Below are 14,077 nucleotides of genomic sequence, written 5' to 3'. Positions count from 1 at the left end.
AAACTGTCTCCTTTCTCATGAACGGAGTGGATCCCGTCTGGAAATAGCTGGGACAAAAGAGGTGGAACTGTTTTCACAGCTCAGTGACACTTTTAGTTCAAACACATGAAACCAAACCCCCAAGTACAAGAAGGATGGTAATGTGGTACTTGAACATGATTTTTAAAGACGTTCTTAAAGCTGCAAAGGATATTAACCACCAGGATTGTTTCCCTTAATATATATTAAAAGCCGTTTTATGGGGAAGGCCTTAGGTGTGCTCAGATTTCAAACGCCTGGGATATTTTATTGCTTTACTGATCTAATAAATGCAGGTGTTTCATAGCAAAAGCACACAGGCAATCAGACCATCTGAAGGCAGCAATGAGTTGCACACATTGCTCCGAGGATAAATAAACGGCCACGAGTACGCTGGAGCGATCGAGCCTTTGGCGTTAATTGCAATTAGGTGGCAGTTGGGCTTTAAGGCGTAGCAAGATACTGGTTTTAACGGAGTCACAGAATAGATGGGACGTCATGGACCAGTTTTACCAGTGAGGGACCGGGGCAGGGCGGAGGCGAGGCCACGACGGCGGGTGCTGGGAGCCAGGCAGGTGGCTGTGCCAGGGCCGTGGCCGCGGCCGGCCGGGAGCATGCCATCTCCCTGTCTGTACCAAGATCAAATGGAGCCACTCAATCAGGGGATGCCATTATTGCCTCTGCCATGCAATTTCCACTATCAATAATTCACCGCGTGTGCCGCGCAGGCGGAAGGGGGAAGCGGCGGGACAGATTTTTGACCGGGGTGGGGGGGGACGGGCACACGGAGGGGCGCCGCCGAGGGGGCGCTTGGCCCGGGACACCGCGGGCACCGCGGGGCCCCCCCGCTCCGCCGGCGGGCGCTACCGCCACGGGGGGCTCCGGCTGCCGCCCCCGGCCCCGCTCCCCGGCCGGGCAGGGCCGCCCCCGGTCCGCGGGGGCTGAGCGCCCGCGCCCGCTGCGCGCCTCCGGCGAGTCACCGGTGTAACGTTACCTGGGGCGCTCATTAATAAGCAATGCCCGTTATTATCTTGATTGCATTCTTAATAGGCAAACTACGGAGAGGTCAGCGCGGGAGCGATATTTAAATGCATCGGGCTTGCTTAATACCCGGCGGAGTAAACCAATATCCCGCGGCGGCCCGACCCCCCCGCCCCGCTCAGGGCCCGGCCCCTCCGCGCCCTGCCCGCCGCTCGGGGGGCGCCGGGGGAGCGGGGGCCGGGCCGGGCGGGCGGGGCGGGGGCGGTGGCGGGGCCGGGGAGGCGGCGCGGAGGCTTTAAGCGGGGCAGCGCGGGGCGGCGCGGTGCCTGCGGCCGCCGCAGCCGCTGGCCGGAGGCGCCCGTGCGGGGGTCGAAGCCGCTCGGCGGGGAGGCGGCGGGGCCGGGCCGGGAGGCTCCCGTTGGGCGGCGGGGGTGGGGGATCCGGCTCCGCTGCCCTCCCGCCCCTCATAAAGCTTTGATGAGACACTTGAGCCGCTGCCTGTGTTGCCGGGGCGGCGGGAGGCGGCCGGTGGGACTGGGCGCCCGGGAGAGGATGTGACTTGACGGAGGGGACCCGGACAGGCTTTGTGTGGACGACGAGGTACGGGGCGCCCCGCCGGGAAACTTGCAGGGCCGGGGCGACGCGGGGAGCGGGGCGGGGAGGGCCGGGGCGGCCCCGCGCCCCTTTGTTCCCGCACCTGTCGGCGCGGCGGGGCCGGCGGAGGGGCCGGGGGGCGGGGGCGGCAGCAGCGCGCTCCGCCGCCGGCCGGAGGGGCAGCGCGGCGCCGGGCGGCGGCGGGGCAGGGGCGGCGCTCCCCCGACGGCGGCGGCGCGGGGCCGGGCGTGGGGCGCGCTCCGCCCGCGTGGCGGCGCCCTGCGCGGGGCGCGGCGGGCAGCCGTTGGGAGGCGGGCGCCGCCCCCTAGCGGCGGGCGCGCGGCCGGGCGGCGGCCCCGGCCCCTTCCCTCAGCAGCGGCGGCGGCGGCCCGGGGGCCGGGGCGGGCGGCGGGGCCCGGCCGTGGGGCCGGCGAGAGGGCCGGGGCCGCCCCGGGCGCGGTGCCGGCAGGGCGGGGAGCGCTGCACTTGCCGGAGCTCGGCCGTCGCTGGAATGTGAGGCACGCGGGGCGGCCGCACCGGCGGCGCGGTGCCGCGGGGGCCTCGCCGCCGCGGGGCGGGGGGGGGGGGGGGGGGGGGGAGCGGCGGCGGCCCGGTCGGTGCGCGGGCGGGGGGTGCCGCCGCCCTGGCGCGGGGCTGGCGGGCAGGAACCGGCATTAGACGGTAAATGCGGCGGGCGAAGGTGCGGTCGCTGCGCCGCCGCCTTGCGCGACCGCCCCGGTGGCTCCGCGCCCCCTCCCCGGCGGGGTCAGAAGCGCGGAGCCCCGCGCGTGCCTTGCCGCTTCATTTCTTAAGCGGTGCTGTCGGTGCCTGGGTTTCTACGTTCCGGTTAAAAACACCTACTTTTCCCTTCAGTTTATGGCAGTTTGCTGTTCTGAGGTTATGACTGTTGCCGGATCGATAGTCATTACTTATTTATGTTTCTAGTAACACGGTTCTAATGAATGCAAAGAATCTATCCTGGCGATACGCTTTCCTTAAGCAAGTATTTCTGTCATCTTTAATTCATGGGGCGAGAAGTACATGAAACGAATTTCCTCGCTGGTCTTCAAAGAGGAGCGGAGAGCCGGGCGAGGAGGTGTCACCTCGTCCCGCTCCCCGTGCCAGGGAGCGCCTCGGAGCCACCCGATGGCTTGGCTTTCGCCGGGGTGACAGCCCGACCCCGGGGGTGGCCCGCCCGTAGTCCGGGTATGGATGAACACAGGTGGAGGGGGACACTGTTGGCTCTGTCCGGCCGCGAATCCCGGTGGTTTGGCAGGAGGGGAGGCAGCAGCTGTCGGGGGGACGCTGTGGCCCCTCGCCAGCGGAGCAGCAGGGCGCTGGCTGTGTCAGCACACCCGGGGCGAGGGGAAGGGAGAAGGCGAACCGCGGCGTTCTGGCTGCTCTGGGAGCGCCGTCCCTCACCTGGGTCTCAGGGCGAACCAGCAGCTCCATTTCGACTCGAAAATACGTGAAGGAGCTGGCAGATGTCTTGGCGAGGTACTTAGTGCGACAAGAGACAGGAGCCTTTCTACAGGGCTCTGTAACTCACAACAATTTTCTGCTGTAGTACTACCACTTAATGTTCAGCTTCACTGAACCTCAGCTGGGAAAACCCATTTTTAAGTAGCCTGCCTTCTGTTCACGCCACCAGTGCTCTTTGCTTCCCAGGGCTGCAGGGTAGATCCTGCCTGGCAGTACACGGCTGTGGACTGGGGTAAACCGGGTCAGAAGCATCAAGAATGCTTTATCTGAATATGCCAGATATCGCTGGAGGAGAATGGGAAAGAGCTTTTATCTTGGAGGGGGTAAAGCTAAACTGAAAAAAAGTTTTATTTCAAGCAGCATGCTTTTAAACGTGAAGGCATTATGTTGTAGTGTAGTGCTAGGGGAGTACTACAATATGCTCAGATACTATCAAATGTAGTGCACAGATGCAAAGGATTTTAAAGACTCGTTAAAATGTGAAAGAATATAGTGGAAAATAAGGATCTGCGTGCTTTTGCTTAAAAGCTTTGCATATAGTGGCAGTGCTGAGCTGAAAGCTGCAGAGAGAAGTCCTTGCAGTACTTGTAGCGCTTTCTGCAACTGTTACTCTGGGGAAACCACAAGGATCTGCACCTTCAGCTCAGATAGGAGTACTCTGCCGGGGTGCAGGTATAAAAGGAGGTCACAAGAAACTTGCAAGTAGGAGACCCTCTCCTCCCTTCTGTGGGCAAGCCTGCATGAAGATGAGAAACAACTCGCTCTGCTGAGTGAACTCCTACTAAAAAAAAAAAACCACCAAACAAAAATCACCACCAGCAACAAAAAGTATTTCCCGTCTCTGCCTTCCTGGTTTGTACAAAAGGCTGAAATCTTGTTCGAAGAATGTGCCCTGTGCCTACACTAGAAACCTCACGTTAAGCATTGTGTGAATTGGTGGAGGCTCCACTAGAAGAGGATATATGCTTTTAATAGGTTAATTGCTAACTTGTCTTGACGTGTTTTCAAGCATGTGTTGTGAGCACTTGGTTCCTCCTAAATAGCTAAAATGCTGCTTAATTAGGAAACTCTCAATCATTTATTAGATCAGTTCATACACTGGCATTCTTAGTAATGCTTAGCTGTGAACACCCTTTAAAAGGAAGCTTTTCAAAGCACTGAGGCTAAGCTATTTCAGTGTATGGCTGAAACGAGGTGGTAACTCCATAACCTACTGTCTTCAGTTCCAGCTAGGAAGGTGCTGTGCGTAACAACTCCCTTTTCCCCAGCAATCCAGCAGGAGGAAGCCGTACAGGTGTGTACAGAGCGAACTGCCTGATGTACGAGCTGGTGTGGGGCTGGTGGGCTGTGCGCACTGTCTGTCAGCTCCCACATCTTACTGTCTTCCTTAGCCATACCCGTTATTCACTCTTATTCTTGACTGTAAGTTCTTTGGGGCAGAGGTAGTCTCGCCTGTCTTCTGTTCCTGGTACGTGACAGGGACTCCTCAGAGCTCTTGAAGTACAAACAATAGCAGATTTTGCTATGCGTCTCTGCCATGGCGTCTTAAACTTACACTTTATCAACTTGAATTCTTATGCTACTTGATTTGGAAACACTAGAATAATAGAAGAATAAAATGCTTTACTTTTGGAGGTAGGGGGGTGTGTGAGTTAGTAGGATAACCGTTATACTGTGGCCTCTGTCCTCTGATACAACCTCACGTTGGCGGGGTTGCTTACAATTCTGGGCTCTGAGCAGCTCGGTGAGGAGCACTGTTTGTGGGAGTTGTGTGTGCAGAACGGGACAGTCACAGGCATAAAGCATAGGGTCAGGTTCATGTTTTCCTCCTCCTCAACATTCAGGACCTAATTGTCAGGCAACTGTAGACTGGTGGAATTCAACTGCTGCACCCAATAGTAATAATCCACATAAAACTGACATAAGTCTGAAATACTGAAGATGCTGTGGACTTGACTGAATAGGCAACAGTCTTACCAAAAAAAAGCCAACCACATTTCAAGCAGAATTTCTACCCTTCGTAAACTGTGAGCAGAGGGAGCTGGCTGGGATGATGCTGATTTGATGTGATTGTAATCCTTTAGTAACACTGATACTAGTGGTAGCAGAACATCCCATTACAGCATAATTTAGGCATTGCAAATGGATACAGCTGTCTACGGATGAGTACCATGGACAACCGGAGGAAGCGAAAGGAAACTTCATTTAGTGAATTTTCATGCCCTGGTGACAGCTGCCATAAGGCTGTAGCAGTTTTATACTCTCCTCGGTAAGACTGTTGTATTTTTCAGAGAAGTCATTTTTTGAAACCAGTTAATTAGGACAGTTATTTCTGGCCGTGGCATTTGTACAGAACAGAAGGCATGATTGTTCTTATGTTTGTTTCTCAGAGTCCTTTGATCGACTAGAAAGAAGCTCTCGATGCTTTACGCTATAAACTACCTCAATACTTTGGCAGTTCATTTCTTTTCTTGTGTACTTGGTTAGGAAAACGCAGAAATTCTTGTGACTCAGCTTCAGACTACTATAAATTCTGAAGAAATGGGGGAGGGGGTCACATTTCAAATTAGAAAAGGCAATTCTAGGAGGATGGGAGGAATACTGGTTGCTAAATTTGAGATGAGCATCTCTTGGCATGTCAAAATCTGAGCAGCTACCGCCACCTAGAGATGCACGAGCCAAACACGCTGCTCTGGCTGGCTCTTGCAAAGTGTGGCTGCACAATTAAAACGAGTGAGGTTGCTAATCCAAATCACTCTCACTCTACACCAGCAAATTTAGTGTATGCATGCGGGCTTTTTTAATTTTTTTAACCCTGTGACCAAGGTGGTATTTTTCTTCGTTGTGTGGCATAATTAGGTTAACAAGAAGCACTGCTTTCAGTAAAGCATTTGCTGGCTGGACTTTAGGCTACACCTAAAGAAGTATTTGCAAGTCAAACTTACACTGCCTTGTTACAGCTGTTGGTGAGACTCGATAGCGTGTCCAAAACTTGCACCAAAAAAATGCAGTGTAGAACTAGTCCCTTAAGGATTTGAGTTGGGTTGGCACGTGGGTGTGTTTGTTCCCCATCCCATCATTGAAGCCTACTTGGTAGGTGGTGTCCTTTAGTAGATATTTGGTGGAACGGGGAAAAAAAATAAATCTGACTTCCTTAGTATAACGACTCAGCAGCCTTTAGCATGATTTCACTAGATTCAGGATTTTCCCAATTTAAAAACTTAAACGAAGTGAAACTGGGCATGAGGTATCTGTTGCTACTTCAAGTCTAACAACATGGAATATGCTTTTTATATCTGCCCCTTGGTTCTTAGGACATAGTTTCCTGTTTTGGAGCTCACAGCCTCTGATTTTTGTTTTGTACATCAGTCTTTGGCTATAGCGGGTTCTTCCTCTGCATTTGGGAGAGAAGAGTAAGCACTGTTCCCTATTTAATTTGTGAGGAACTACTTATAAAAAGAAACAATGTGCCTTTTTTACCCACTGAACTGCTAATCTTATCTGCAATCATTTCCGTTTGACTCTTACAGACACACAGTACATTTCAGGGGCTTTTATAATAACTGTTAGCTTATGGCTATCAAATGCCCAGCGGAGTAAGAAACCCCACAGAACTAAACCTCAGCAGGAGCTGATCGCTTCCATCTCGCAGAGCCTTGAAAATGCAAAGCAGTGGTTGATTGCAGGTACTGCATATCTGTCCAGGTGATGGTTTTGATACCTTCTTAAGATACTTGAAATCTGTTAGTGTAAAGTATATCGTGATTAAGTACTTAATGTATAGCTTCTGAGGGAACAGAGTTCTCCCGTGGGGAAACTGAGGAGCTGTGATACCGGCGTATTTGCCATTCAAGTCGGGAGGCAACTGCATACTGTTTATACCGTATCAGGGTGTATGAGAGAGTTGTTGTACCAAAAAATGTTTGAAAACGTGCCCTTGACTCACTTGGATTCCATATCCAACCTCAGTCTTCCCAGTACATGCACTGGGCTGCAGGTAGGCTTGTCATCCTTTGCACGCACATAGCACAGCAGGAGGAGTCCAGGAAAAGACTGAACTAGGCAAAGTCTTGAGCAAAATGCTGTTATTCTCTTTATTAACTCGGCATGCAAAAGACTTGGAGCATGTTGCTGCAGTTAAGGCTGTAACAGTAAGAACAGGACTAGGTTATCTTTTTTTTTTTTCCCCTCCCCCCAGAATTCTGTAATACATACCTTATAAAAGAGAGTGAAGCTTAATCTTGTGCCAATTCTAGCACATGTTGTGCCTGATCTAACATGATCAAAACACTGCTTTCTTTAAATGTAGCAGCTCCTGGAGAAATGCAGTTTTGTCTAGATGAAGGAATTAAAGGTTATGATCTCCGGATTCCTTAGTCCGTTATGCCATTTACTTTCTAAGCTTGATGCAACTTTTAGTAGCCATATGGTTTAGTTTACCCTTCTTTATACTGGCCATAGAGCTCTTGGTGAGTGTTCAGTAATGGATATACCGAGATGAAAAGAAAGGAAAACTAAACTTTATTCAAGGGCCGGATTATTAAGTAAACCAACCTCCCCTCAGTCATAGCTGTCACTGCACCACAGAAGCGTATGGACGCTGTCGGGATGAGCGACAGGACTTGTTTTGCAGTATTTCTAGATAATTGTGCCTGCTGGCTGCCTGCATTAAGACTTGGATCTTCACTTGCTATTTACATTCCTTTTGACTTGATAATCCAGTTTGACTGAGCCGTAAATGCCAAGAGAGAAATACTATTTGATAGAATTTGTACTGAAAGCCAGTGTGAGTCCAAGGAGGAAGCAAAGCCACTAACAAGTTCAAGCTGGCAAGGGTGACTTAACCAGAACCCATGCCAGGAAACTGCGGTGAAGTACGAATTTGCTGCTGAACATCGACTGCCCTTTATCTTTATAATGGGCTGAACCAAAATGAGAAATAAGCACATCTGAAGTTCTCTGGTTTTGCTCTTCCAGATATAAACATGACAGTTTATGTCAATGTCATGATTTATTCTTTTGTTGTTGGCAGCCTATGTCCTGCAGGCTGGTAAAGAAGGATTGTTTTTATTTAATGGAGGCAAAGAAGGATGTTTCACATCTCATTACAGCAGCAGGGTACTTAATGGTACGATGCTGGCAAGTTGCTGCCAATGAAATGGTGCTGCTTTACCTGTTCTTGCAGAAATACAGAATTTGTGTCATGACTAGCAAAACAATGTCAGAAAATGAGTTTTCCCCTTAAAAGCTAACGATTGACGCCTGGATTTAAAAAAAAGAGCAAAGCTACCTTCCTTGGAAGACTCAATTTAAGTCCTTTTCTCTCTCGGTTTTGCATTAATGATTAATTTCTGCTGCCTCCTCTGCAAAACTTTTCTGCCATTGTAACTGCAAATGTTGTAGGAATGTTAACAATGAACAAGGATGGTGCAAAAGGCTGAGTGAGTCAATTCCACATACCTCTATTAAGAAGAAAAGGCAGAAACAAGATTTATGAGGAAACTACTTTGAGGTCTAAGCCTCCAAAGAAGTCTGCCTCCAAGTCTGAAGCTAGATACAACTTCTTGAATTCCATAGCCCTCAAGCGTGAAGTCATATCACCTGTACTTTATCAGTTTTGTTCAACATATGATTGTATGGTTTTTTCCTTCCTCCGATTGCTGTAACTGTTATGAAAACAATAGAATCTTATGCTTGAAAATACTAGAAATTATTTGCCCTGCCTTTAGCTAATAGAAGGTCAAGTATTCAGTGAGAGCTAGAAAACACACCAAACAGCTTCTGTGTCTACTCAAAATTGAACACTTTGGAGCAAACCTTCAGTCACAGAGCACCACCAGACCTGTTGGTATTCAAACTGTACTTGCTAGAAAATGACCGCAGGGGAACTGCCGATATCTTGTGTATCTTGTACTTAGTCACGTGCAGGTATACTTCAAAACACGACCTGTGGTTTTGTCGAGGACAGTCCTGAGCCATTTCTATTTTAACAAATTCTGTGGAGATGCATTGGAAAAAAGAGGACCAAGTTCCAGTCATCTTTTTTTTTCCTTTTATTGTTTTGATGGGGATGGTACTGCTATACTGGCTTCACCCCTGTAAGCACTGAGCATCCGTATTACGAGTGTGCATAGCCTTGCTCTTCTCAGTCTTGCACGAATTAAGCTGACCTTTGGTCCCTTGCAAACTCCCTGGTTTGTGTTTATAGGGCTGGTAAATACCTGCTTGAGCAGTAGTAGTTCTCCATGGGAATGAGTCTCTCCTGAATTTCAAGGCCTATTTGCTGCAGGTAAAAGCAGCCTCTGGATGACATTGTATTACATTTCAAATCCAACTTCATAGAGGTTTTAATGGTGAGGAATGCTTCTGTTTTCCCACTAGTTTTGCTTTTCTTGTTCTTTGTTATGTAATGGTTGAGCCCACAAATGAGAAGCATGAGGCTAAATGCTGAAGAACGAAGGAAGAAACAAAAAGCCATATGGCAATAGCAGGAGGTCCTGCCACCCCACCTTAGGCTCGTGACAACATGCCCTACATTTAACCTACAGTCAGGAACTAATTAACAACACAGATGGAAGTGAGCTAGCATATGTATTCAAAATAATACCCCTCAGGTTTTAATCAGCTGCCCTGCCTCTTCCTAGGTTAGACATCTAAGTTACCGTGGAGGGATTTGCAAAATACGGGAATGATGCCTGTGGTTAAGGCAGCTTTGCACCATGGCTGGAGTGAGGGCTGGGGAGCAGGGGCTTCCCTCGTCTCCTCTGGTCTTGCTGTGCAGTCTGGGGGGGGTTCTATAAACACCTTTATGGGCCTCCGCCTCCCCAGAAGGAAAATAGGATTTCTGGTGTTTTTCCTCGTCACTGAAGTTATGCTGAGATTCAGTGTTTGCAAAGCACGTTGGAAGCTTTGATAGCGTCTTCTCTCCGAGAAATGTCATACGAGTGGAGAGTTGCAGCACCATAAGCACTGGGTCTCTCCGCTCTTGCAACTTCTAAGTGTGGTTTTCCTGGCTAGAACTACTAATTATCTCTGATCAAACAGCTCTGCTTTTGATTTTGAATAGGATGGTGACTTCCAGATACTCGATTTTGTTGTGCAGAGGTTTGGGAGAGGGAGAACACTCAGCCGTTTTCAACAGGCTAATTGGGTAATTTAACGTTTCTCCTTTTAACTTTCTCTTTCCTCCCCCCACCCCAGCTATTTGAAGAGAAGCTCTCCTTCCCCGCAGGGCTTACGTGAAGCCACAGGTATTGAAGTTTTCCTGGAGAAGTGTTTATTTAATGGCTGAAATCCCATATACAAACCTACCCTTTGGAGCTTAAGGGCTCTGACGGCGAGACCGGGATGCTGGCAGTGAAGCCGCTTCTCCGGCGGGTTGGCGTGCGCAGGAAACAGGACACCCAAGCGCCAGCGAGGAGTGAGGTGGTGTTGGGCTGCATTGTGCATACTTCTCTTTATAGGCATGTCTGGGCTATTTATGTGCTTTATCAGTGGGGGAAGGGAGAAGCTAGCCTGCACACCTAGAAAGCCTTTTTTTTTCCTTCCTCTTTAAAGTGTAATTATTACCAAATATGCATGTATCCCTCAGGAATCCAGAGCGCGAGGAAGCTGTTTTGCTGAAACCTGTCACATTTTGTTGGGATGTGGCTATTAGCTATAGTTTAGGTGTTGGCCCCGTCTAATTTTATGACAGCATAAATACTGGGCCACCTTTACAGCTGGTATAAATCTATGAACGAAGCACTATGGATTTACACCAGGCAGTGTCTGTCTCCACCAGAATTAGGTCTGCAGGAACATATTGTTTCAATGAACCTCAACATTTTTTTGTGGAAATAATTTCCCGTGATGCCATAATGTATAGTTACATCTGGTGGCAAGTACAGAGAGTCATGAACCAGGTAAACTTCATGTTTAATTGAGGAGGGGGAGGACCCCATGTCTGTGTAATTTGCAGGAACCGCAGTGTAATGCTCTTCTGTGAGAGCAATTGCGCCTCTATGCAACTGGGAGAAGGCAGGAACCTGATAATTTTTTTTTTTCCCCGCAAAGGTGCGGGTTTTTCTCTTTCTTTATGATCCATTAAATGTTTTTTACCTTGAGCAGTGCAATTAATGAAGCTTGTTTTCAGACACTTGCGTCTTTGCCAGAGGTACCTGCTCACCCCTTCTAGTAATTCCAACCCCTTTTCCTTGGTGGAGCTTGTGAAAGGGAAGCAACAGTACACAGTGTTGTAATTCTGCACATGGGTAAGCCTACGCATCGGAGTTTGCCTCGCTAAGGATGGAGCTGCAGGGAGCTGCTTTGGGTGGGTCTTAGCTACTTGTGTGCCAGTTACAACACGTGATGGTGGAAATAGTGTTGTCTGTGAAACTTGTATCCCTCTATTGAACCCGGTTGAAGTTGGCCCCCAAATTATAAAGCTAGATTAGGGATAGAGAACCAGGCATAGCAATTTCAAAAGTCTTGTTTCAACAGGAAACCACTTAAAAGGTGGGGGAAAAAAAAGCTGGAAGCTATAATGCTTTGAAACCTGTGGTGTGCTGCATTGTCATAGTAAAGTAACAGTGGTGAAAGTGCACTTCTTACCAACGTGTTTTCAATGCAGTTGTGTTAACATAATATCCCAACGGAGTTATCTCCAAAGATAAAGCCATTGTTGCAGCAGGACACATGCAGTGCTGGCTGCCCACTGAGGTGGGTTAGATTCCTAATGAGTATATCAGTGTTCAATACAAATTCCTCATTATTCCATTACTGTAGATTGAGGTGGCTTTGCAAACTTAGATTTCTGCTCCTGGTCTGGTGGTTCCCATGTAACTTTGGACTTGAATGCTCCCAGAAGCTGCTCTGGTACCTCGGTGTAAGCTCTCATCCCTTGCCCTGTCTACGGAAAGTATTTCCATGGAGATGCCGGGCTAACAACTGGACTGAGCATGTGTTGAAAGAAACCTGCACGCGAGGGCAGGCAGCCAAAAGATGACTGATAACACCACTGGCAAATGCAGGCATATTGTTAATACCTGTCAGGGCTCTGACAACAGGCATTTCCAGTTCATGGTTCACGCACATCACAACACACTGATCTGCTTCATTTCAAGGGCTGGCTATGGCTAAAAGGAAGGCATTCTTACAGCAATGCCACACACAGTCAGGGTCTCAGCCAAGGTAAGCGTCTTGCAACAAAGAGATATAGCCCTTCCTCTCCTCCCTTACCCTAGGGAAAGCGCTGCCTGCCCAAACCATTGCAACTGCTCCATCTGATGCTTGTGCTTTTTAACCATTGATTCGCCTTGGCTAAGCTTCACTTAGGTTCCTGTTGAGTGCATAATGTTCTATAGGTCCTAGGAAGCTTGCCACTTGCAGCAGAAGCGATGGGTGCGTGGGATGTTTTACATGCTGTTCAATAGTTTATAGGCACTTGTAAGATCCAAGCTCAACTGATACAGCAGCTTCTGGGTTGTTCCCGGGCTGCTGGACACATGTCACAGTACAAAGGATCCAACTCACGCTAGTTTGCATGCAACGTGCTCCATTCTGTTCCTCCTCTTGGGTGCCAATTATCCTTGCCTTCAGCGGGAGCTTCGTGTGTGTACTTGGCAGAGTAGCTCGGTCCTGTGACGATTCAGCACAGCATTTCATACCAAAGAGCCAGAGTGAAATGGAGCACAAACCGCAGATGCTGCTCAAAGGTCTGAGGTCCTGCCCTAACGTTCTTCCATGCACGGGTTGAATCAGCGTTACATAAAGCTCTAGTGGCTATCGGAGCAAATGATTTCGGAGAACTGTAATTATCTTCTCCCATGGAGGAACCAGAGAGTATATTGACACAAAGTAATTATTTCATGGAATGGTTTTGTGGTTGTTTTTGTGGTGTTGTGGTGGGTATTATGTAGCCTATTCTATAGGTGAACCTTGCTTTCTCAGAGATTGCATAATGTTACTTCTGAATGACCACGGTAATGGCATAAGTGTATCTTGATGTATACTCGAGAAAGACTAATGCAGCTCTCTAAGCCTGGAGTCAGTTTTGAAATTGGGATTTGCTAATGCTTAGGTTTTAGGCTTGGATGTCATGTTCCTGCTGTATAGAATTTCTGGCATGGCAATGGGAGTGTGGTGTGTTACCCTACTCACGATACTCCCGATGAGCAAAAAATAAACCTCCTGGTAGTGCTTTTATTGGGGGAGGACTTTCACTGCATACCTTGGTATTCCAATGGGAAATTTAGGCAACAAATGTTGTGGTAGAGCATGTTGTGTTTGATAGGTAGAGCGGCATGCATGCAGATCCCCTTTCGGAGCCGGGTTGGTTTGCAAACCCGGTGTGGTGTGAGTGCCCCGTGTGCAGGATGCTGGACAAACAGCTGGAAGGGCAGCATGTGTGGCACCGGCTCAACAATCGGTTCCCATTGTCGAAGGATAAAAATAGTGCACATCTGTTCTCTTCCGTGGCCGTTGTCTCCCTGAAAGCTCCGATAGCATCTGTGAGTCTGGCCTCCTATTCCTTCACCGGCGCCTACTGCCAAAACTCACCCTGCCTGTTTCCTGGTATGGGCAGAATGGGTCTGAGATCCATCCGACAGAAATCCTGCTGGGAACTCCTTGTAGTCCTGCACTTGGCCAATTTAAGTATAAGCATGCTTGTAATGAGGAGACTGTCTGGTCTGCACCCGTTAGAGCAGCTGAGTTCACTCTCTCCCTTGGAGCTTTGAAGCAAGTGTGCCCTTTGCATGGCTGTCAGAGCGTCCAGAGGTATGACGGAAGCTTGTAGGAAACTCTGATACACAACTCTGTGAAAGATCAGGGGTGTAATGTCATGGCATTATTAGTTTGCCATTATTTTCTCTGGGTTCTTTCCCACCTCTGGTTGACAGGCCCAGCTGTGATTTGTGTATCACAAAATTTGGGGGAAGAGTCTGATAAAACCTCAGAACCCCAGAACCCCCCAGCAGTGCTTTAAACAGATGCATACTTCTCCCTCGCCAGTGTCGGCATT

General features: G+C 49.3%; 1 protein-coding gene across 3 annotated transcripts in view; it reads left to right on the top strand.

Moving 5' to 3' along the window:
* BDNF (brain derived neurotrophic factor) overlaps nt 1–14,077 on the top strand; it is a 40,729-nt gene that overhangs the window by 17,563 nt on the left and 9,089 nt on the right. The window contains exon 1 of one of the 3 annotated variants that reach the window (XM_055723032.1): nt 1,328–1,599. The exons of 1 other annotated variant lie outside the window; for it this stretch is intronic. The gene's annotated coding sequence lies outside the window, so the exon portion shown is untranslated. Of the gene's footprint in view, nt 1–1,327; nt 1,600–2,001; nt 2,107–14,077 lie in introns of those variants that run through there. One more of the 3 variants, XM_055723033.1, reaches the window with a different exon arrangement.

Source organism: Falco cherrug, chromosome 10 (genome assembly GCF_023634085.1).
Source record: "Falco cherrug isolate bFalChe1 chromosome 10, bFalChe1.pri, whole genome shotgun sequence".
Classification (NCBI taxonomy): domain Eukaryota; kingdom Metazoa; phylum Chordata; class Aves; order Falconiformes; family Falconidae; genus Falco; species Falco cherrug.
This window is presented reverse-complemented; position numbering and strand designations above follow the sequence as displayed.